Source organism: Procambarus clarkii, chromosome 28 (assembly GCF_040958095.1).
Source record: "Procambarus clarkii isolate CNS0578487 chromosome 28, FALCON_Pclarkii_2.0, whole genome shotgun sequence".
NCBI lineage: Eukaryota > Metazoa > Arthropoda > Malacostraca > Decapoda > Cambaridae > Procambarus > Procambarus clarkii.
In genome coordinates, this window is record NC_091177.1 from 13,797,707 (window position 1) to 13,816,892 (window position 19,186).

The 19,186-nt window shown below is 43.9% G+C and overlaps 1 protein-coding gene across 4 annotated transcripts in view; it reads left to right on the forward strand.

Moving 5' to 3' along the window:
- LOC123754965 (uncharacterized) overlaps positions 1 to 19,186 on the forward strand; it is a 367,030-nt gene that overhangs the window by 63,841 nt on the left and 284,003 nt on the right. The gene's annotated exons all lie outside the window — the stretch shown is intronic.

Below are 19,186 nucleotides of genomic sequence, written 5' to 3' on the forward strand. Positions count from 1 at the left end.
ACAACACTCATTTCCTTTTATATTCATTTTGTTCGGCTTCTGTTGTGTGCTTCTTAAAGAAATGAAAAAGACGTATACGTGTGATGTTTTACATCACTAGTGTACACACCTGGCGCGTGTACAGCATCTGTTGCGTGCCTCGTCTACAGAAGTGTAGATGATATATAGATGAAGTGTAGATGATATATAGATGAAGTGTAGATGATATATAGATGAAGCTTGGCAGGTGTACGCGTCCCTAATCTCAGTATTGCCTGCGTAGCATACTGAGGACTCACACTGAGGGTAGTGAAGGGTAGGGAAGATGGTGCAGGGTAAGGAAGGTGGTGAAGGGTAGGGAAGGTGGTGAAGGGTAGGGAAGGTGGTGAAGGGTAAGGAAGGTGGTGAAGGGTAGGGAAGGTGGTGAAGGGTCGTCTATCAACCAAGACAATATACTCTCCGCAAGAAATCCAAGTCTATAAAACTGGCTAAACTTTCCCAGTTCGTCCCTAACATGACCGGTGCCAGCGGGCAAGGCGTCGCATCGTCCAAGGTCAGTTTTTAACTACAGATGCCAATGGATGTTGTTACGACGCTAGCCAAATTTAATTGAATCAACATTCATTTTAACACAAGAGCTTCTACATAAGACGTGTAATACAAGCTCAATCCTCGTCCCTCTCCAGTCGTCAGGCAACTAACCCAAACAGGACAAAGCCCCACAACTTTACTAACACTCGCTGCTCGCTGCTGACCGCTTCTAAATTGCTGCTGCTTTCAGTGTTCGTTCTCACACGAGGAATAGAACACTTGCCCTATTCTTCTCAAGAAGTAGTCGGCCAACCCGTCCACAGGGTTGGCCGACCTTGTGGACGTGCCATTACACAGACAAGCACGGCTGTGCCTGTCTGTGTAGTGGCCGACCCCCAACCCGTCCACAGGCTGTGCTTGTGGACGGTCTCTTCCCCCCGTCTTTCCATCGTTTCTCCGCTCTTTACCCCAACTACCCCTTGATCCCTTTTCCCCATCCCCTTGGTTCCTCAGTCGTCCCTCCCGTCCTCCTACCCCCCCCCCCCTCTCCCAATTCCCTGAAAATTTATTATTAAGTAGGGAAACTCTATGGAAATCACACCAAATATTTCACACTTGACTCCGTCAAAATCTCATTGGAGTATCTATAAATGCTAATGTTCCTTGAAGCAATTAACTTGGCTTACGCTGACCAGCCTGTGTCCATCTCGTACCCCAGACTATTACCTTCTGCACGGTTGAGTGAGGCTACCCCCAAGCGTCTGGCCTTCAACTTTGGACAGACAGATAAGTATAAATTCTCTCTCATAGATTCACCAGCGACTGGGAAGCTCGGAATAAAATATAAATATGCTGAAGTAAAGTAATTCTCCCTCAGCAGACCTGACGGGCAGACACACACACCCTGGCAAGGATCTCATTCAGTTGTCATCCAAATCAGCAGAGTCATTCATGCGTTAGACGTATAACAGGTTAAGATATTATCAAAACTTATGAAAGACAAACAGAACAACAAATTATTTTGTTGTTCTGTTTAAGTTTAAATAACAAAAGTTTATGTTATTCTCTTAATCTAACAGAACAACAAACAGACTAATATTGATTAACATACAACAATGGAACAACAGACTAACATAGACGAACAAACTAGAATACACTAACTGAACAACAGACGAACCTACATTAAGAGAAGATCTGATTGACATAAACCAATAGAACACCAGACAACTATTAACTTTGAGAACAACAAGCAAACATAGACCAACAGAACATACGCACAACAGACTGACTAAGAGAACAACAAACTAACATAAACTAACATGCACTAATGGAACAACAGACTAACAGAACACCAGACTAACAAAACACGAGACTAACAGAACACCAGACCAACAGAACACCAGACTAAGAGAACACCAGACTAACCTACACTAACTGAACAACGGAGTAACATCGATTAAAAAACGAAGGGACCAAAGTTCCAATCCGCCTGCCTCGTGCCTGGCGAAACATGGATATGCTCTACGCTGTTTTTACTTCACCATGAAACATTTGAGCCGTGTTTTGTAAGGCTCAAAAAATATATTTCCATTAAGGTTCCATGGCGGAACTCCAGCACCATGACTGAAGTTTTCCTGTACTCCGCAGAGTGAAGTAAAAATGTTCATGGGTTCTTTGATCTTAAGGGGGCTTCTTCGTGGTCTTTTGAGGCTTTAAACTTTTATGACTCCTCTCTTGGTTGTTCTGGTTCTTTACCCACGTCCCCAAGTTGCTTCTCCAGGTCCCCAAGTTGCCTCTCCACGTCCCCAAGTTGTCTCTCCAGGTCCCCAAGTTGCCTCTCCACGTCCCCAAGTTGTCTCTCCAGGTCCCCAAGTTGTCTCTCCAGGTCCCCAAGTTCTCTCCAGGTCCCCAAGTTGCTTCTCCAGGTCCCCAAGTTGCTTCTCCAGGTCCCCAAGTTGCTTCTCCAGGTCCCCAAGTTGCTTCTCCAGGTCCCCAAGTTGTCTCTCCAGGTCCCCAAGTTGTCTCTCCAGGTCCCCAAGTTGCTTCTCCAGGTCCCCAAGTTGCTTCTCCAGGTCCCCAAGTTGCTTCTCCACGTCCCCAAGTTGCTTCTCCAGGTCCCCAAGTTGCTTCTCCAGGTCCCCAAGTTGCTTCACCAGGTCCCCAAGTTGTCTCTCCAGGTCCCCAAGTTGCTTCTCCAGGTCCCCAAGTTGCTTCTCCAGGTCCCCAAGTTGCTTCTCCACGTCCCCAAGTTGCTTCTCCAGGTCCCCAAGTTGCTTCTCCAGGTCCCCAAGTTGCTTCTCCACGTCCCCAAGTTGCTTCTCCACGTCCCCAAGTTGCTTCTCCACGTCCCCAAGTTGCTTCTCCAGGTCCCCAAGTTGTCTCTCCAGGTCCCCAAGTTGCCTCTCCAGGTCCCCAAGTTGCTTCTCCAGGTCCCCAGGTCCCCAAGTTGCCTCTCCAGGTCCCCAAGTTGCTTCTCCAGGTCCCCAAGTTGCCTCTCCAGGTCCCCAAGTTGCCTCTTCAGGTCCCCAAGTTGCCTTTCCAGGTCCCCAAGTTGCTTCTCCAGGTCCCCAGGTCCCCAAGTTGCCTTTTCAGGTCCCCAAGTTGCTTCTCCAGGTCCCCAAGTTGCTTCTCCAGGTCCCCAAGTTGCTTCTCCAGGTCCCCAAGTTGCTTCTCCAGGTCCCCAAGTTGCTTCTCCAGGTCCCCAAGTTGCTTCTCCAGGTCCCCAAGTTGCTTCTCCAGGTCCCCAAGTTGTCTCTCTAGGTCCCCAAGTTGCTTCTCCAGGTCCCCAAGTTGCTTCTCCAGGTCCCCAAGTTGCTTCTCCAGGTCCCCAAGTTGCCTCTCCAGGTCCCCAAGTTGCTTCTCCAGGTCCCCAAGTTGCTTCTCCAGGTCCCCAAGTTGTCTCTCCAGGTCCCCAAGTTGTCTCTCCAGGTCCCCAAGTTGTCTCTCCAGGTCCCCAAGTTGCCTCTCCAGGTCCCCAAGTTGCTTCTCCAGGTCCCCAAGTTGCCTCTCCAGGTCCCCAAGTTGCCTCTCCAGGTCCCCAAGTTGCCTCCCCAGGTCCCCAAGTTGCCTCCCCAGGTCCCCAAGTTGCCTCCCCAGGTCCCCAAGTTGCCTCCCCAGGTCCCCAAGTTGTCTCTCCAGGTCCCCAAGTTGCTTCTCCAGGTCCCCAAGTTGCTTCTCCAGGTCCCCAAGTTGCCTCTCCAGGTCCCCAAGTTGCTTCTCCAGGTCCCCAAGTTGCCTCCCCAGGTCCCCAAGTTGCCTTCGTAGGCCCCTAAGTTGCCTGCTCAGGTTGACTCCGTAAGTTTCTTGGTTAATCTTCCAGGCCCTAAACTTAGTTCAGATTTCCAAGTCTGCTCTTTTCCATACTTCATTTGTTTGCTAGTTCTTTACTTCACGTCTTCAAGTGTTCCTCCACGGGCTCTTTGTTGCCAGGTTTTCTCCCCAAACGATTGAGCCTTCCCTCTTTTTCTCAGCTCTACTCTCCAAAAAGCTAGGGTCTCTGGCCTGTACAAAACTATTCTTCCCAGATCTTATACTGTACCGTCAAACTCTCCTTAGATCATTTCCTCAGCCCCAAGTTCTCTTCAGACCATATTTTCAGCCCTCAAATTCTCCCCAGCTCCTACACTCTCCCTGCTTACATTCTCAGCTCCCAAACTCTCCCTGCTTACATTCTCAGCTCCTAAACTCTCGCTGCTTACATTCTCAGCTCCTAAACTCTCGCTGCTTACATTCTCAGCTCCTAAAGTCTCCCTGCTTACATTCTCAGCTCCTAAACTCTCCCTGCTTACATTCTCAGCTCCTAAACTCTCCCTGCTTACATTCTCAGCTCCTAAACTCTCCCCAGCTCATAACCGCCGCCTTAAACTTCCCATAGGTCACATTCTCAACCCGTAAACACCTCTGCTCTCCTGTTAAATTGACCAACACCTTATAATCTTTTCAGGTCGTGGAGATCAAGCGCTTCTCTCCCCCCCCCCCCACCCCAGGTGTTTCTGGTAGGCGCCTTGCTTGCTGGGGTCAGTCAGGTGTGGCAGTGTGCCCCTCTCTACCCCCTCTCTGAGCACTCTGTCCTTAGGGCTCGGCCCTTAGTACTACCTTTTTCTTAGGAATCTATCCGTTTATTGGGACTCTATCCCCCTTTTATAGATCTCTACTCCTTTCTAATGTCTGTATTTAGGTTTCTATTATTTAGTTTCTGACCCTTTTAATTCTTAAGTATTTTTTTCTCCCATTCCTTGTCATTTTGCCAAAATATTTTTCCTCTCGGCTGCTGTGCTTCCTTGTTCTCTTTAACAATTCTCCTCAATTCTTGCTCATCTCTTCTCCTTGCATCACTCCTCCCTGTCATCTCTCTACCTTTCTTCACCATCACCTTCTTACTACTTCCCTTCTTTTATCCCCCTGACGCTCCTCTTTATTTATCACCGTCCTCCCTTTTTCTTCCTCAACTTCACACTTTTCCACCTCCTCCTTCCCCACAGTTTGCTGCCAAATGAGTTCTTCTTTCGTCTCCTTTTTGTTCTTCCTCTTCCTTCATTCGCCTTTTCTGCTCGTTTACTGTATCGTATTTCTTTGGTGATGCACTTTGATCAATCATCAGTACCTTTGTTATACATCTCTTTTGTTCTGTCCTCTCTCTCTCTCTCTCTCTCTCTCTCTCTCTCTCTCTCTCTCTCTCTCTCTCTCTCTCTCTCTCTCTCTCTCTCTCTCTCTCTCTCTCTCTCTCTCTTCCCCCCCCTCCCCCCCCCCTCCCTCCATCCCAACTAGTTCCTTCATGTGGAAACGGGCTAAGTTGGGCGAGATAGGCGGTGATGAAGTGTCTTGAATTCATATCCGAACTTGAGACCGGATGCTTCCTCGTGTGTGTTGTGTTTCCTCCTGGAGGTTGGCATCATGGTAATGTTGCTGCCTCGAGCGCCAGCTGCTAGGGCTCTTGGGAACTGGCACTTGACACACTTACACTCACACTCACTCTCACTCTCACACACTCACAGGAATAAGGGGGAACGGTAATAACCTAACGTGGGAAAAAGAGCCCAGTAATGCAAGCGACTGTAGAAACCTTTGGTTCAAGGGGGGACCCCGAGGGACCCTGTGCGACCCCCTGGACCCCGCGGGACCGTGTGGGACCCCCTGGGGACCCCCTGGGACCCCCTAGACCCCGTGGGACCCCTTGGACCCCGCGGGACCTCATCTGGAAGCATTTGTGTATTATTTGGCGGTTACAGTGAACATCTCTATATAGCCTTCTAATTATAACATACATGTCAAATAATTCTGTAAATATTTACATGACTCTTTAGCGGGAAGATTGTGACATTATCACTGGATAGGAGACACCAACATTGTCCTCACCACCACGACCACCACCACCACGACAACATTGTCCTCACCAACACCACCAACACCACGACAACATCTTGGAGAGTCCAACACGAAACTCAGAGAGCACACCAAGGGAGCGTATAGAGCATGAGGAAGAGCGTTAAGCGAATAGGGAGAGTAGAGAGCATATTAAGAGAGCGTAGAACATTTCAGGGCAGAGCATACTGCAAATCAGAAGAGCATATAGAGCACATGGGAGCGTGTAGAGCACATGGGCGCATATAGAGCACACTTAGAAGCGGTATTACCTAGTGGGTTGCGTCTCCCGGGTAATGTGGTTAACATTGATTAATATCTGAGGTCGGCCAGGAGGTCGTATATCATGGTAGTGAAGTTTAGCGTCTTCAAGTCCGGCCACGTCGAGACGGGACTTAGGGCGTGAGGGGCGACCCGCCACACACACACAATGGAGGCAAATCAAGACTAAACTGAAAGGTGATAATGCTGCAGTATTTGCCGCCACAAGCATTAGAACATTTAGCACATAAGACCAGCGGAAGCTGCAGGAGGCCTCTTGGCACCTGTACACCAGGAGGTTAAGGGTTCAGAGGCGGGTCTAAAGAGCCCTCACACGGCCCTTTGTCTTCTTGACGAAGAGGACCAAGGTCCGGACCACCAAGGTCCTCTTGGTGAGCCCTCACACGATCATTTGATTGAACAAATGATCCCCTCACACGGATCCTGCAGCCTCTCCGAGGCACAAACCAGGGTTCTACACAATTCCCCCGTGTACCCGGGCTCTGTCAACAAGCTGTTCTACCTCTTCGCCCTTCCTACCTCTCGTTTGTGTCTCGGAGAGACTGCAGGATCCGTGTGAGGACAGTAGCACTCCCGGTTGCATTCTTTTACTATGTCGTGGCACAGACGATTAAGGCGCGTCTGGAATCCTCTCGGACTTAGGTTCGAACCCTTATCACGGCCTTTGTCGATGTGTTCAATGGGACCAAGGGTCCAGGCGTAACCCCAGCTCGGTGCCACAACGCTCCTATAGTGCATGTGGACGGCTCCCAGCTTTTATAACCTGTGCATATCGTGGTCCATGGGTTAAGGCGCGTGTCTGGGGGTTACTGAGGACTGTGGTTCGATCCCCGTCCTGCTCCAGAGATTTTCTGTCAAAAACCTTCACTGGAGAAAGAGCTAAGCCATTATGACTATAAACATTTTGAAGGAATATGGGGGACAAAGACGTGGGATATGAGGATGAAAGGAAAGAATGGTGCCCAACCACTTGGACCATCAGAGATCGAACGCCGCCCCTGTAAGGAACGAGGTCGTTGGTGTCCAGACCAGCCAAGTGGACCTGGATTCTTTGAACACGGAAGAAGGGAAATTACCTCCAAACCCGAGACTCTTGTCCACGACAGCTTGAGGAAAGATTGTCTTCCAAATCTTGTTACAATGGATAGACTTTTTCCCTGAAAGTCAATTGGCTTCAAAATGAAACAGTTTCCCTTTAAACAATCACGAAAATATTTTATAATAGTTGGCAATGTAAAAATTGTTGAAGAAGAAAATGTTGGAAAAGGAGGTAGAGATAAGGATAAATTAAGGAAAACAAAAAATGGTGGAAATATGTACAAGAAATTATAAAAATAATAGAGAAAAATAATACTGTAACAATAAAACTTTGAGCAGTGGTGATGACGTAACATTTCACACATGCTGTGTTTAAAATGTTTAGTAATAGTGACCATAAGACATTCGCGCTGTGAATCGGTGTTAATAGCATTCGTCTCATTCATGTTGTATATTTAGTTGGATAACAATATAGCGCCGAGTTTTTAAATTTACTTCAGAATAAATGTCGGTTTTTATTGGCAAGGAAGAGCAACAAAATTGCTATTAAAGCTGTAGATATCCATAAAGGTATTATATCAGTACATAAGGTAAGGTTAGGTGTATGTTTGGGAATGGTAAAGTTAGGGCAGGGCATTACAATAATGTAAACTAGTAAGCAGCAGAAACTAACTTCAATCAAATTTTTAAAAGAACAATGATAGGAGAGATCGAGGGCGGTAGTCAGTAAAATTAGTGTAGTCAACCGGCAGCGGGATCCAAGAGCTGAAGCTTCATCTTGCAGGGAGAAAATAGGTGTACACACACACACACGGGGGGGGGGGGGCTGACGGCTGAGTGGATAGCGCTCGGGACTCGTAATCCTAGGAACCGGGGATCGATTCCCGGCGATGGCGGAAACAGATGGGCAGAGCTTCGAACGGAGCTGATGCCCCGTTCACCTAGCAATAAATAGGTACCTGGGAGTTAGACAGCTGCTACAGGCTGTTTCCTAGATGTGTGTATGGGTGTTGAACAAAAAATAATCGTTGATTGATTGACAGTTGAGAGGCGGGCCGAAAGAGCCAGAGCTCAACCCCCGCAAGCACAACTAGGGGAATATACACACACTATCTCCCTAGGGAGTCTTGAATGAAACTCCGCCGCCCACAAGATAGCAATATTTATCCCTGGAAAATCCCTGACTTGTGATAAGCTTCTGGCGGCGCCTCAGGCCTCCTAGACCGACCAAACTGATGGTGGTGGGGAGGTGAGTTGTGGGAGGGGGGGGAGAGTGTGGTGATGGGGGGGAAGACTGGTGGGGGGTGGAAGGAAGAATAGTGGTGGCGGGATAAATAATAGAAACAATTATTCTAATAATTTTCCAACTGTATTTTCTGGAAATTAGTTTGTTAGAATTATTAGACACTAGTTAGTTAAAATTATTAGTTAGAAAAAGCTCTCGTAGTGATAAATGTATCATTTACAAAATACAATCCAAAGATTGTTATAAATTCTTTATAGGTAAAACATCCAGAGACTTGACATTTCAAATTTCACAGCATAAATATTCCATAAAAAAATTACCAATTATCTAATGCTCTATGCATTCATTTGTCAGAAAATTCTCACTAGTTCTACTGAGTTCTTCTTCTTTGATAATTGTAAACTCATTCTCAATAGAAACATTATTGAATCTACCTTAATACAAATCACAAAATCATTCAATATTAACATTAGTAATGGTCAGTACAATTTAGATCCACTTTTAATTAATCAAATAAAAAGTTATTTGAGTAAGTTCATTAATATTTAGTTTTCCCTTTAATATTTCATTAAAATCTCATTAGTATTGTTGCTTTCTGGAATTCACATGTATATATATATATATATATATATATATATATATATATATATGTCGTACCTAGTAGCCAGAACGTACTTCTTGGCCTACTATGCAAGGCCCGATTTGCCTAATAAGCCAATTTTTTATGAATTAATATATTTTCTCTAATTTTTTTCTTATGAAATGATAAAGCTACCCATTTCATTATGTATGAGGTCAATTTTTGTTTATTGAAGTTAAAATTAACGTAGATATATGACCGAACCTAACCAACCCTACCTAACCTAACCTAACCTATCTTTATAGGTTAGGTTCGGTTAGGTAGCAGAAAAAGTTAGGTTAGGTTAGGTAGGTTAGGTAGTCGAAAAAACATTAATTCATGAAAACTTGGCTTAGTAGGCAAATCGGGCCTTGAATAGTAGGCTGAGAAGTGCGTTCTGGCTACTAGGTACGACATATATATATATATATATATATATATATATATATATATATATATATATATATATATATATATATATATATATATATATATATATATATATATTATTAAATATGACCGAAAAAGTAAGATTAATAATTCTAACACGAATTTTCTCAATCTTTCGTACATTACGCTTCACTGTTGGAGGTAAATCAAAAATCAATTCTCCAAAATTCATTTTTATTTCTAGTCTGACGCGACACGGGCGCGTTTCGTAAAACTTATTACATTTTCAAAGACTTTAGTTCACAAATACACAACTGATTAGAACTTACGTATCTCCGATTTTATATCTACATTTGAGTGAGGTGGGAAGCGTAATGTACGAAAGAGTGAAGCGTAATGTACGAAAGATTGAGAAAATTCGTGTTAGAATTATTAATCTTACTTTTTCGGTCATATTTAATAGTATATGTCTACAGGAAAGACTGCTACCAAAATATACTAATATTAAAGCGCACGACCCAGCAGCAAGGAATCAAGCCTTCACGATAAAATATCGCCAGGATCTGATTCGTGATCAGATATACAAGGCAGAGAATGAAATCAAAGACAACAAAACGCAACTACTTCATGCTACAAACGAGTGGAGAAATAGCAACATCGACCATAGTATCCGTACCCGCATTGAACAACACCTCGACATCCTCACAGACCAACATCACCTCAGCACTGAAACAAGGATTATCAAGAAACTAACAACATTATATGGAGGACCTATGGCAATTCCACGACCAAGAGATGGCTTCCTGAACCTTGCAGGAATTAACCTCACTGAGGACCAAGTCACTCTCCTAAATCTGGGCATAAACTGTCATGTTATATCCAGACCGAGTGAGATGGCCCGGAAAGTAGAGTTGGAAATTCTGTTGGACGACATATTCGACCTCGAGACACAAAAGAAGGTCACTACCAAAGATACCTTACAAGCAGAACTTATTGCAGAAGGAGGAAAGAATCGAGGCAACTACAGAAGCACCATACTGTCCCCCGAGCTTAAAGCGGCAGCTAAAAGCCTTCGTGAGAACAAGGAGATAGTTGTCAGGAGAGGTGACAAGTCGCCAATATATGTCATTCTTAAAAAAGACGAATATCTGGCGAAAATGAACATCATACTCTCTGACCAAACTAAGTTCCAAAGGGTAACGAAGGACACTACAGCCGAATTAAAAGCAAAGGTCAACAAACTGATCGAAACTGTGAACGCCAAGAAATCCGGACTCCACCTGCCAAAGATCATTGGGGAATATAAACCTGGATATGCGTATGGAAATGTCAAGACGCACAAGCCTGGAAACCCACTTCGGCCAATCATTAGCCAGATACCCACACCCACGTACAGACTGGCGAAGCGACTCAACGGCCTGCTGACTCCTTATGTTCCTTGCGCCTTCAGCCTGAAGTCTCCAAAGGAATTTGTTGACTTACTGCGGGGCACACGGGCCACAGGGATAAGAGCCTCGTTGGACGTAGAATCGCTGTTTACCAACGTACCTGTGGACGAGACAATCGGAATGATAGCCGACAGAGTGTATCGTGATCCAGCCTGTACTCCTCTTGACATGCCAGAAAATATTCTGAGGAAACTACTCCAAGCTTGTACTAAAGAGGCACCCTTCTTGAGCCCGGATGGGCACATGTATAAGCAAGTAGATGGGGTCGCCATGGGTTCTCCCCTAGGTGTCCTGTTTGCAAACTTCTACATGGGTACCATCGAGCAAAAAGTCTTAGTCGACATGAACTTGAAACCGGCCATATACTGCAGGTATGTTGACGACATTTTTACACAGGTACCTGATGTCAGACATCTGCAGGAGCTGAAGGAGGCATTTGAGCAGAGTTCCGTGCTGCGTTTCACTTACGAGATGGAAAAGGATGGGAAGCTGCCCTTTCTAGATGTAACAGTCATGGAAAAGGGCGGAGGTTTCCACACTGCAGTCTACACTAAGGAAACAAACATAGGAATGTGCCTAAATGCCAACAGCGACTGCCCTGACAGGTACAAGAGGAGTGTTGTTAACGCATATGTCGACCGTGCTCTCAGCCACAGCTCAGAATGGAAGCAAGTCGACGAAGAACTCTGTAGGGTAAGGCAGGTCCTAGTCAATAACGGCTTCTCCAATGGTTTCATCGAAGACATCATAAGAAGGAAAGTGAAAAGCCATGCAACCTCTGAAGAGACAACTAACACAACACCTATACCCCCTATTAGACTATTTTACAGGAACTTCTTTTCCACAGCTCATAAAACGGAGGAAAGGGTCCTGAAAGATATTGTTAATAGAAACGTTATCCCTACAGACAAAAATCAGAGGATACAACTGACGATTTACTATAAAACCAGAAAAACGGCCAGCCTACTCATGAGAAACTCTCCAGACACAAAACAGAACGGTTTTCTTTCAAACAGAATATGCGGTCATATTCAATGAAACATGTTTGAAAGAAAACCTGCTGCCAGTATACACCAATATAAACCCACATGACCCAGCAGTCCGCAATACAGAGTTTACCTATAGGTATAGGCAAGAGCTCATTCGGCATCAACTAAACAAGAAGAAGGAAGCCCTCCAAACCTTTATAGAGCAGGCGGAGCATCTGTTAAACAAATGGACCCAGTACGACATCCCTATCCAACTCAAGCAAACCATCAACAGTGAACTATTTAACCTGAAACAACAACATAAAACTCTTGTAGAAACAAAGACACTCCGTAAGTTAACATCCCTAAACGGTGGACAGCTAAAAATCCCTCGTCCTAAAGATGGCTACTTTAACCTGACTTCTTATGATCTTACCCAGGACCAACGAGACCTCTTAAATCTTGGTCTAAATTGTCAATTCTTATCTAAACCAAAGATGCATCAAAAACGCCTGGAAATCGAAATGCTTCTGGACGATATCCATAAGCTAGAAGACAACAAAAAAGTCATCACCACTGACACACTTCAAGCTGAACTACTTGCAGAAGCAGGGAAAAAACGAGGAACATATTCATCTACAATCTTAACCCCACGACTCAAAGAAGCAGCGAAACAACTAAAAAGTCTGAAAGACGTAACAATAAGAAAAGCCGACAAAACAGCAGCATATGTATTGATTCCTACCCATGAATACATGAACAAAATTAGCGACATCCTAAGTGACGACTCCAAATTTCAACGAATCACGAGGAACCCCGTAGAAGACCTTAAGCGGAAAGTAAACAAAACAATTACAGCAATCAACGCAAAGAAAGGTAGTGTGCATTTCAATAAACTTCAAGGCGACTATGGCTTAGGATATGCCTACGGCAATGTTAAGACGCATAAACCAGGTAACCCACTACGCCCTATAATCAGCCAAATACCAACCCCAACTTATCACCTGGCAAAGAAACTCAATGAACTCCTAACTCCATACACTCCAAGTAAGTTTAGTCTACAATCATCAGCAGATTTCCTAGAATTGATCAAATCTACCCAGCCCGATGGAATCATCGCTTCCCTGGACGTTGAATCCCTTTTTACCAACGTCCCAGTCGACACAACCATAGGAATGATACTGGACAGAGTATACAGAGACGAGAGCACCCCCAAATTAGACATACCTGAGCCACACTTGAAAAGTCTTCGCGAAGCATGTACAAAGGAAGCCCCTTTTATCAGTCCACAAGGAGACATGTATTTACAAATAGACGGAGTAGCAATGGGCTCCCCCTTAGGAGTTTTATTTGCTAATTTTTATATGGGAACCATCGAAGATAGGGTCTTCAGTAGCAGACAAAAACCAACTGTATACTGCCGTTATGTAGATGACATATTCGTAATAGTAAAAGACTCAGATGAACTAATTGACCTAAAAAGACACCTAGAGAGAGAGTCAGTACTCCGATTTACACATGAAAATAGTGAAAATAACAGTCTGCCATTCTTGGATGTACTAATAACAAAAACAGGAACCTCTTTAAGCACCAACGTATATACCAAGCCCACCAACATAGGATTATGCCTGAACGGTAGAAGTGAGTGCCCCCAAAGATACAAAGCCAGTGTTCTCAATGCTTATATTCGTCGAGCGCTTACCCACTGCTCTGAATGGAGCAACGTGAGTAGAGAGTTTGAAAGAGTAACTCAGGTATTGGTGAACAACGGATATAGCAACGCGGAAATAAACGCTGCTATAAGAAGACACTTGGACCGTTGGTATAATTCAGAACCTAGAACAGAAACCACAACACCCCCAATAAAATTATATTACAAATCAACCATGCACAGTGAACATATAAAAGAGGAAAGAATAATGAAAGAAATAATCCGTAAAGGAGTAAAAAGCACTACTCCTAACCAAAACATAAACCTGATAATATTCTACAAAACCAAGAAGACTTCCGAACTCCTTATCAAAAACAGCCCGAAGCCGACGGAGAACCCTCTACAGCAGTCAAGCGTTGTATACATGTACACTTGCCCCCACGAAGGATGTAACCTTCAATGTAAGTACATAGGTATGACGTCGACCAAGCTGACGAGGCGTTTGACATGCCATCTTCAATCTGGTGCCCCTAGGAATCACATGAGACAAGCCCATGACATTACTCTAACAAGAGAAATGTTGAACAAGAATACTTGCATAATAGACAAAACCCAAGATTCAAGAAGATATACAAATTCTTGAGGCAATTCACATAAGAATAGAGCGACCTACCATGAACACCCAAATCACGGAACTATTTATTCTACCCACCATGAGAGTAAGGACAAGACAAGAACATATCGATGCCAACACAGAAAACAATGTCCAACATAACAGGCCAATTACACTGGATTAATCTTTGTGTTTAGATAGGAGATGCCTCGTATGGGCCAATAAGCCTTCTGCAGCCCCTATGTTTATCCCTTATGTATCCCCCCATGTTTTCACCTTCATTGTATTATCATCTGACCTAATGCGGGTATAAAATCAACTAGTATTGTAAGATCTGTTCACTTGAGAATGAACCATGGAGGTTCGAAACGTCGTGCAAATTATACAAATAAGTGTAATACACTCTATAGTAAATCACTTCTTTTCTTCACCATAAAAGTACGAAAATGAGTTTTGGAGAACTCCTATTTCAATTAAGCCCTGATGCTAAGAAAATAGTTAGAGGGATAGAAGCCCTAAACCAGAAAATAATAAATACAGAATATGCGGTCATATTCAATGAAATAAATATATATATATATATATATATATATATATATATATATATATATATATATATATATATATATATATATATATATATATGTCGTACCTAATAGCCAGAACGCACTTCTCAGCCTACTATTCAAGGTCCGAATTGCCTAATAAGCCAAGTTTTCATGAATTAATGTTTTTTCGTCTACCTAACCTACCTAACCTAACCTAACCTAGCTTTTTTTGGCTACCTAACCTAACCTTACCTATAAATATTGGTTAGGTTAGGTTAGGTAGGGTTGGTTAGGTTCGGTCATATATCTACGTTAATTTTAACTCCAATAAAAAAAAATTGACCTCATACATAGAGAAAAGGGTTGCTTTATCATTTCATAAGAAAAAAATTATAGTAAATATATTAATTCAGGAAAACTTGGCTTATTAGGCAAATCGGGCCTTGAATAGTAGGCTGAGAAGTGAGTTCTGGCTACTAGGTACGACATATATATATATATATATATATATATATATATATATATATATATATATATATATATATATATATATATATATATATATATATATAATATGCTAGAATAATCACAAAAACACGTGATCCAGTTATGCGAAGTATCCACACAGGAAAAATGAAACTTAAATTAATCGGAGCGCTTTCAAGGAACTGCTTGAGGGCGAAGTCTCTGCTAATGAGGGCTCATGAACATAAGAACATAATAGAGGAAGCTGCATAAGGCCTATTGGCCCATACGGGGCCGCTGCTAATTATGGTAATGTTTCAGTGGGAATAGTTTCCTAGTAATCCAGTAATGGTGTCGGTGTTGGCATGCGTCTCTTTCTCCCAACCTTCCAGACGTAAATATTCCCTTTAAACTCTCTCCTACCTCAGGGATTGAAGACCTTAATTAAATATAATTGTGAGTGGCTGCTGTACTGGCTCGCTGCTTCATGACTATATATCGGCGTGAGGCAAGATATCTTACCTCGTGGACTAGCAAGATATCTTACGTCATGGACTAGTAAGATATCTTACGTCATGGACTAGCAAGATATCTTACGTCATGGACTAGCAAGATATCTTACGTCATGGACTAGCAAGATATCTTACGCCATGGACTAGCAAGATATCTTACGCCATGGACTAGCAAGATATCTTACGTCATGGACTAGCAAGATATCTTACGTCATGGACTAGCAAGATATCTTACGTCATTGACTAGCAAGATATCTTACGTCATGGACTAGCAAGATATCTTACGTCATGGACTAGCAAGATATCTTACGCCATGGACTAGCAAGATATCTTACGTCATGGACTAGCAAGATATCTTACGTCATGGACCATAATGTTTCTCGCACTCAATCTTGCTCGTGTGAGCTTTGATGATATAGCTCATAGAGCGATTGTGGTGGGTGGGGGGGGGCCTTAACAATAGTTATAGCAAGGAGAAGCACTAAGCCGGCTAACATGAGTCGGAGGTTGACTACTCTTGTGCCCAGCTGTGTAAAAAATAAACATAATTAAAATGAGAGCGAGACATACGAATGGATTCCACGGATCTGATGACAATATTTGTCCTCTTTCAGACTTGCCTCTCACACATACACAAAAGAGCATGGGAGTGAGAGTGGAGAAGGTGAGGCGAGAGGCAAATAGTGCCAGCACTCGGCCAGAAGTTGTCCGTCGGTCTCCAGCTTTACGTTGTACATAGTAATACTGAGAGAAGAGAAGAGAGGCAAGGTGAGCCGGGATCACAATTATGTCCCAAGCTCAGTCGGGATCACAATTATGTCCCAAGCTCAGTCGGGATCACAATTATGTCCCAAGCTCAGTCGGGATCACAATTATGTCCCAAGCTCAGTCGGGATCACAATTATGTCCCAAGCTCAGTCGGGATCACAATTATGTCCCAAGCTCAGTCAGGATCACAATTATGTCCCAAGCTCAGTCGGGATCACAATTATGTCCCAAGCTCAGTCGGGATCACAATTATGTCCCAAGCTCAGTCGGGATCACAATTATGTCCCAAGCTCAGTCGGGATCACAATTATGTCCCAAGCTCAGTCGGGATCACAATTATGTCCCAAGCTCAGTCAGGATCACAATTATGTCCCAAGCTCAGTCGGGATCACAATTATGTCCCAAGCTCAGTCGGGATCACAATTATGTCCCAAGCTCAGTCGAGGTCACAATTATGTCCCAAGCTCAGTCAACGTTCCGTACACGGTGATGGTCCCATGTAGACTATTTATTATATCCGAAGAAAAAGTGTCGTGGAGTAATTTAGGTCGTATCAGTAATGGTAAACTTTGAGGAAGTGGAGAAAAGTGATCATCAGCTCAAGTTTGGACGACTAAACTGGACGTGTTATGTTGGACAAAATAAAAGATTGATATTGGTCGTGACTTTGAGAAAATGAACGTAGAAAACATTACTGGCTCAGACATGTGAACTTTGGGGGAAGCTAAAGTTCGCTTGCAGTTGAAATTGCAATAAGTTGATTGAGGTAAAATACACACAAAGGGATGAGGTAGATCAAAATATTCTCACCCCGTTCAGTACATCGTGTTAATACATACATATAAACACACCACAAACAATAAACATATTACCAAACATTCTGAGAGATAAACATCTACATTTCCTACCGCTTGCAGTTGTCTGTGTCTTATTGTGCAGACTTGTCCTTGTCTCCTATACCATTTTGACATATTCATAACCTTGCAGTATTTGGGGTACAACTCCAGCAACCACTTGTCTACCCATCCCAGTTGTTTGTCAGTGTTGGCTTGTAGCACTGAACAATTGTACAGTTTTCTCTCCTAATTAACTTTACGTCATTTACCTAGCTTATGAAGAGCAACGGCCACATGACTGAGTCTTTAGGAACTCCGCTTTCTACAAGACATGTAGAGTGTGGCTGTGACTCCCGGTGTTCCATCTGCCGAGTACTTCCTTACAGGTTCAGTCTAATTCCTGTTAGCTCAGCTTCTTTCTTCATTTTATACGCCATCTTTTTGTGAGTTACAATATCTAACGCTTTGTGACGATCTAAGAAAATGCTGTGTCTGGCCTTTTCTCTTTTATCGTAACTCCTATGTTATATCTGATAGAAATATGTTAATACCTGGTTGATACGTGGTTGATGGGGTTCTGGGAGTTCTTCTACTCCTCAAGCCCGGCCCGAGGCCAGGCTTGACTTGTGAGAGTTTGGTCCACTAGGCTGTTGCTTGGAGCGGCCCGCAGGCCCACATACCCACCACAGCCCGGTTGGTCCGGCACTCCTTGAAGGAAACAATCTAGTTTCATCTTGAAGATGTCCACGGTTGTTCCTGTAATATTTCTGATGCTCGCTGGTAGGACGTTTATGTTCTCTTGGAGTGCTCAACTATTCTCTTCCTGATTATTTTCTCATGAACTTTGCCTGGAATTTGGAATTACATTTGCCCTTTTTTTATATATTATTGCACATGGTGATGTTTCTCCCTATTCGTCCTCGTCCACCCTCCCTCCACAATCTTAATCCAATTTTAAAAACTTCTTGGAATTCTTGTTAAGTTGTTCATACACATTTTCGTCATTTACCGTTGGTGCTTTCCGGCTCTCTCGTGTACTGGATGACCTGGACGACACGTGTCGTCGTCCTCCCCGTGTGTGTATCTTGAGCCCGGTCTGTGCTCTTAGTGCTGCTTCCTTCTTAACAACTTTCTGTATCTTCCTGACTCTTGTGGAGCCTTGTCCTCAGCTCTTTCTGGTGACTTCCTTTCCACTATTTTATATATATTTTCCTCCAACCACTTTGGCTGGACGGTTTCGCATCATGCAGGTCGGCATTCAATCCCCGACCGTCCAAGTGGTTTGGGCACCATTCCTTTTCCCCGTCCCATCCCAAATCCTTATCCTGACCCCTTCCCAGGGCTATATAGTCGTAATGGCTTGGCGCTTTCCCCCTCATACCTTCCTTCTCTTGTTGCTATCTTTTATTTCTCGTTACTATCTGTTGGTATACTCTCTTCGTTTTCCAATGGCACTTCTTGCCGGTAGTGTCTTAACTGCCTCCGTGTTGTGTACCTTTGTGTAACCATGCACCGTTCTCGACTCGTGGCGGGATCCCCTTCTTCAGCTCCGACTGTGTGTGTTTTGTGTTCAAACTCTATAATACAATAGTTTCTAGTAACGAGTTGTATCCCAATTTGTTTTTCTCTCCATCAACCTAATTCTGAGCGGACAATATGTCCATCACTACTGGTGCTTCTAGAGGCAAGGTGGGCCGAGGGTGGCAAGGTGGGCCGAGGGGGGGGCAAGGTGGGCCGAGGGTGGCAAGGTGGGCCGAGGGTTAGCAAGGTGGGCCGAGAGGGGGAGGGGGGGGGAAGGCAAGGAGTTCTCGGTTAAGAAATATTGACTTTTAATTTTTGTTTCTCTCAGACTGTTGTGGCAGTTGGACCGTCTTCTGTGTATCTTGCTGCCTCTGACTGTTTCGGTTTTGTTTATCTTTATATTGGATTAG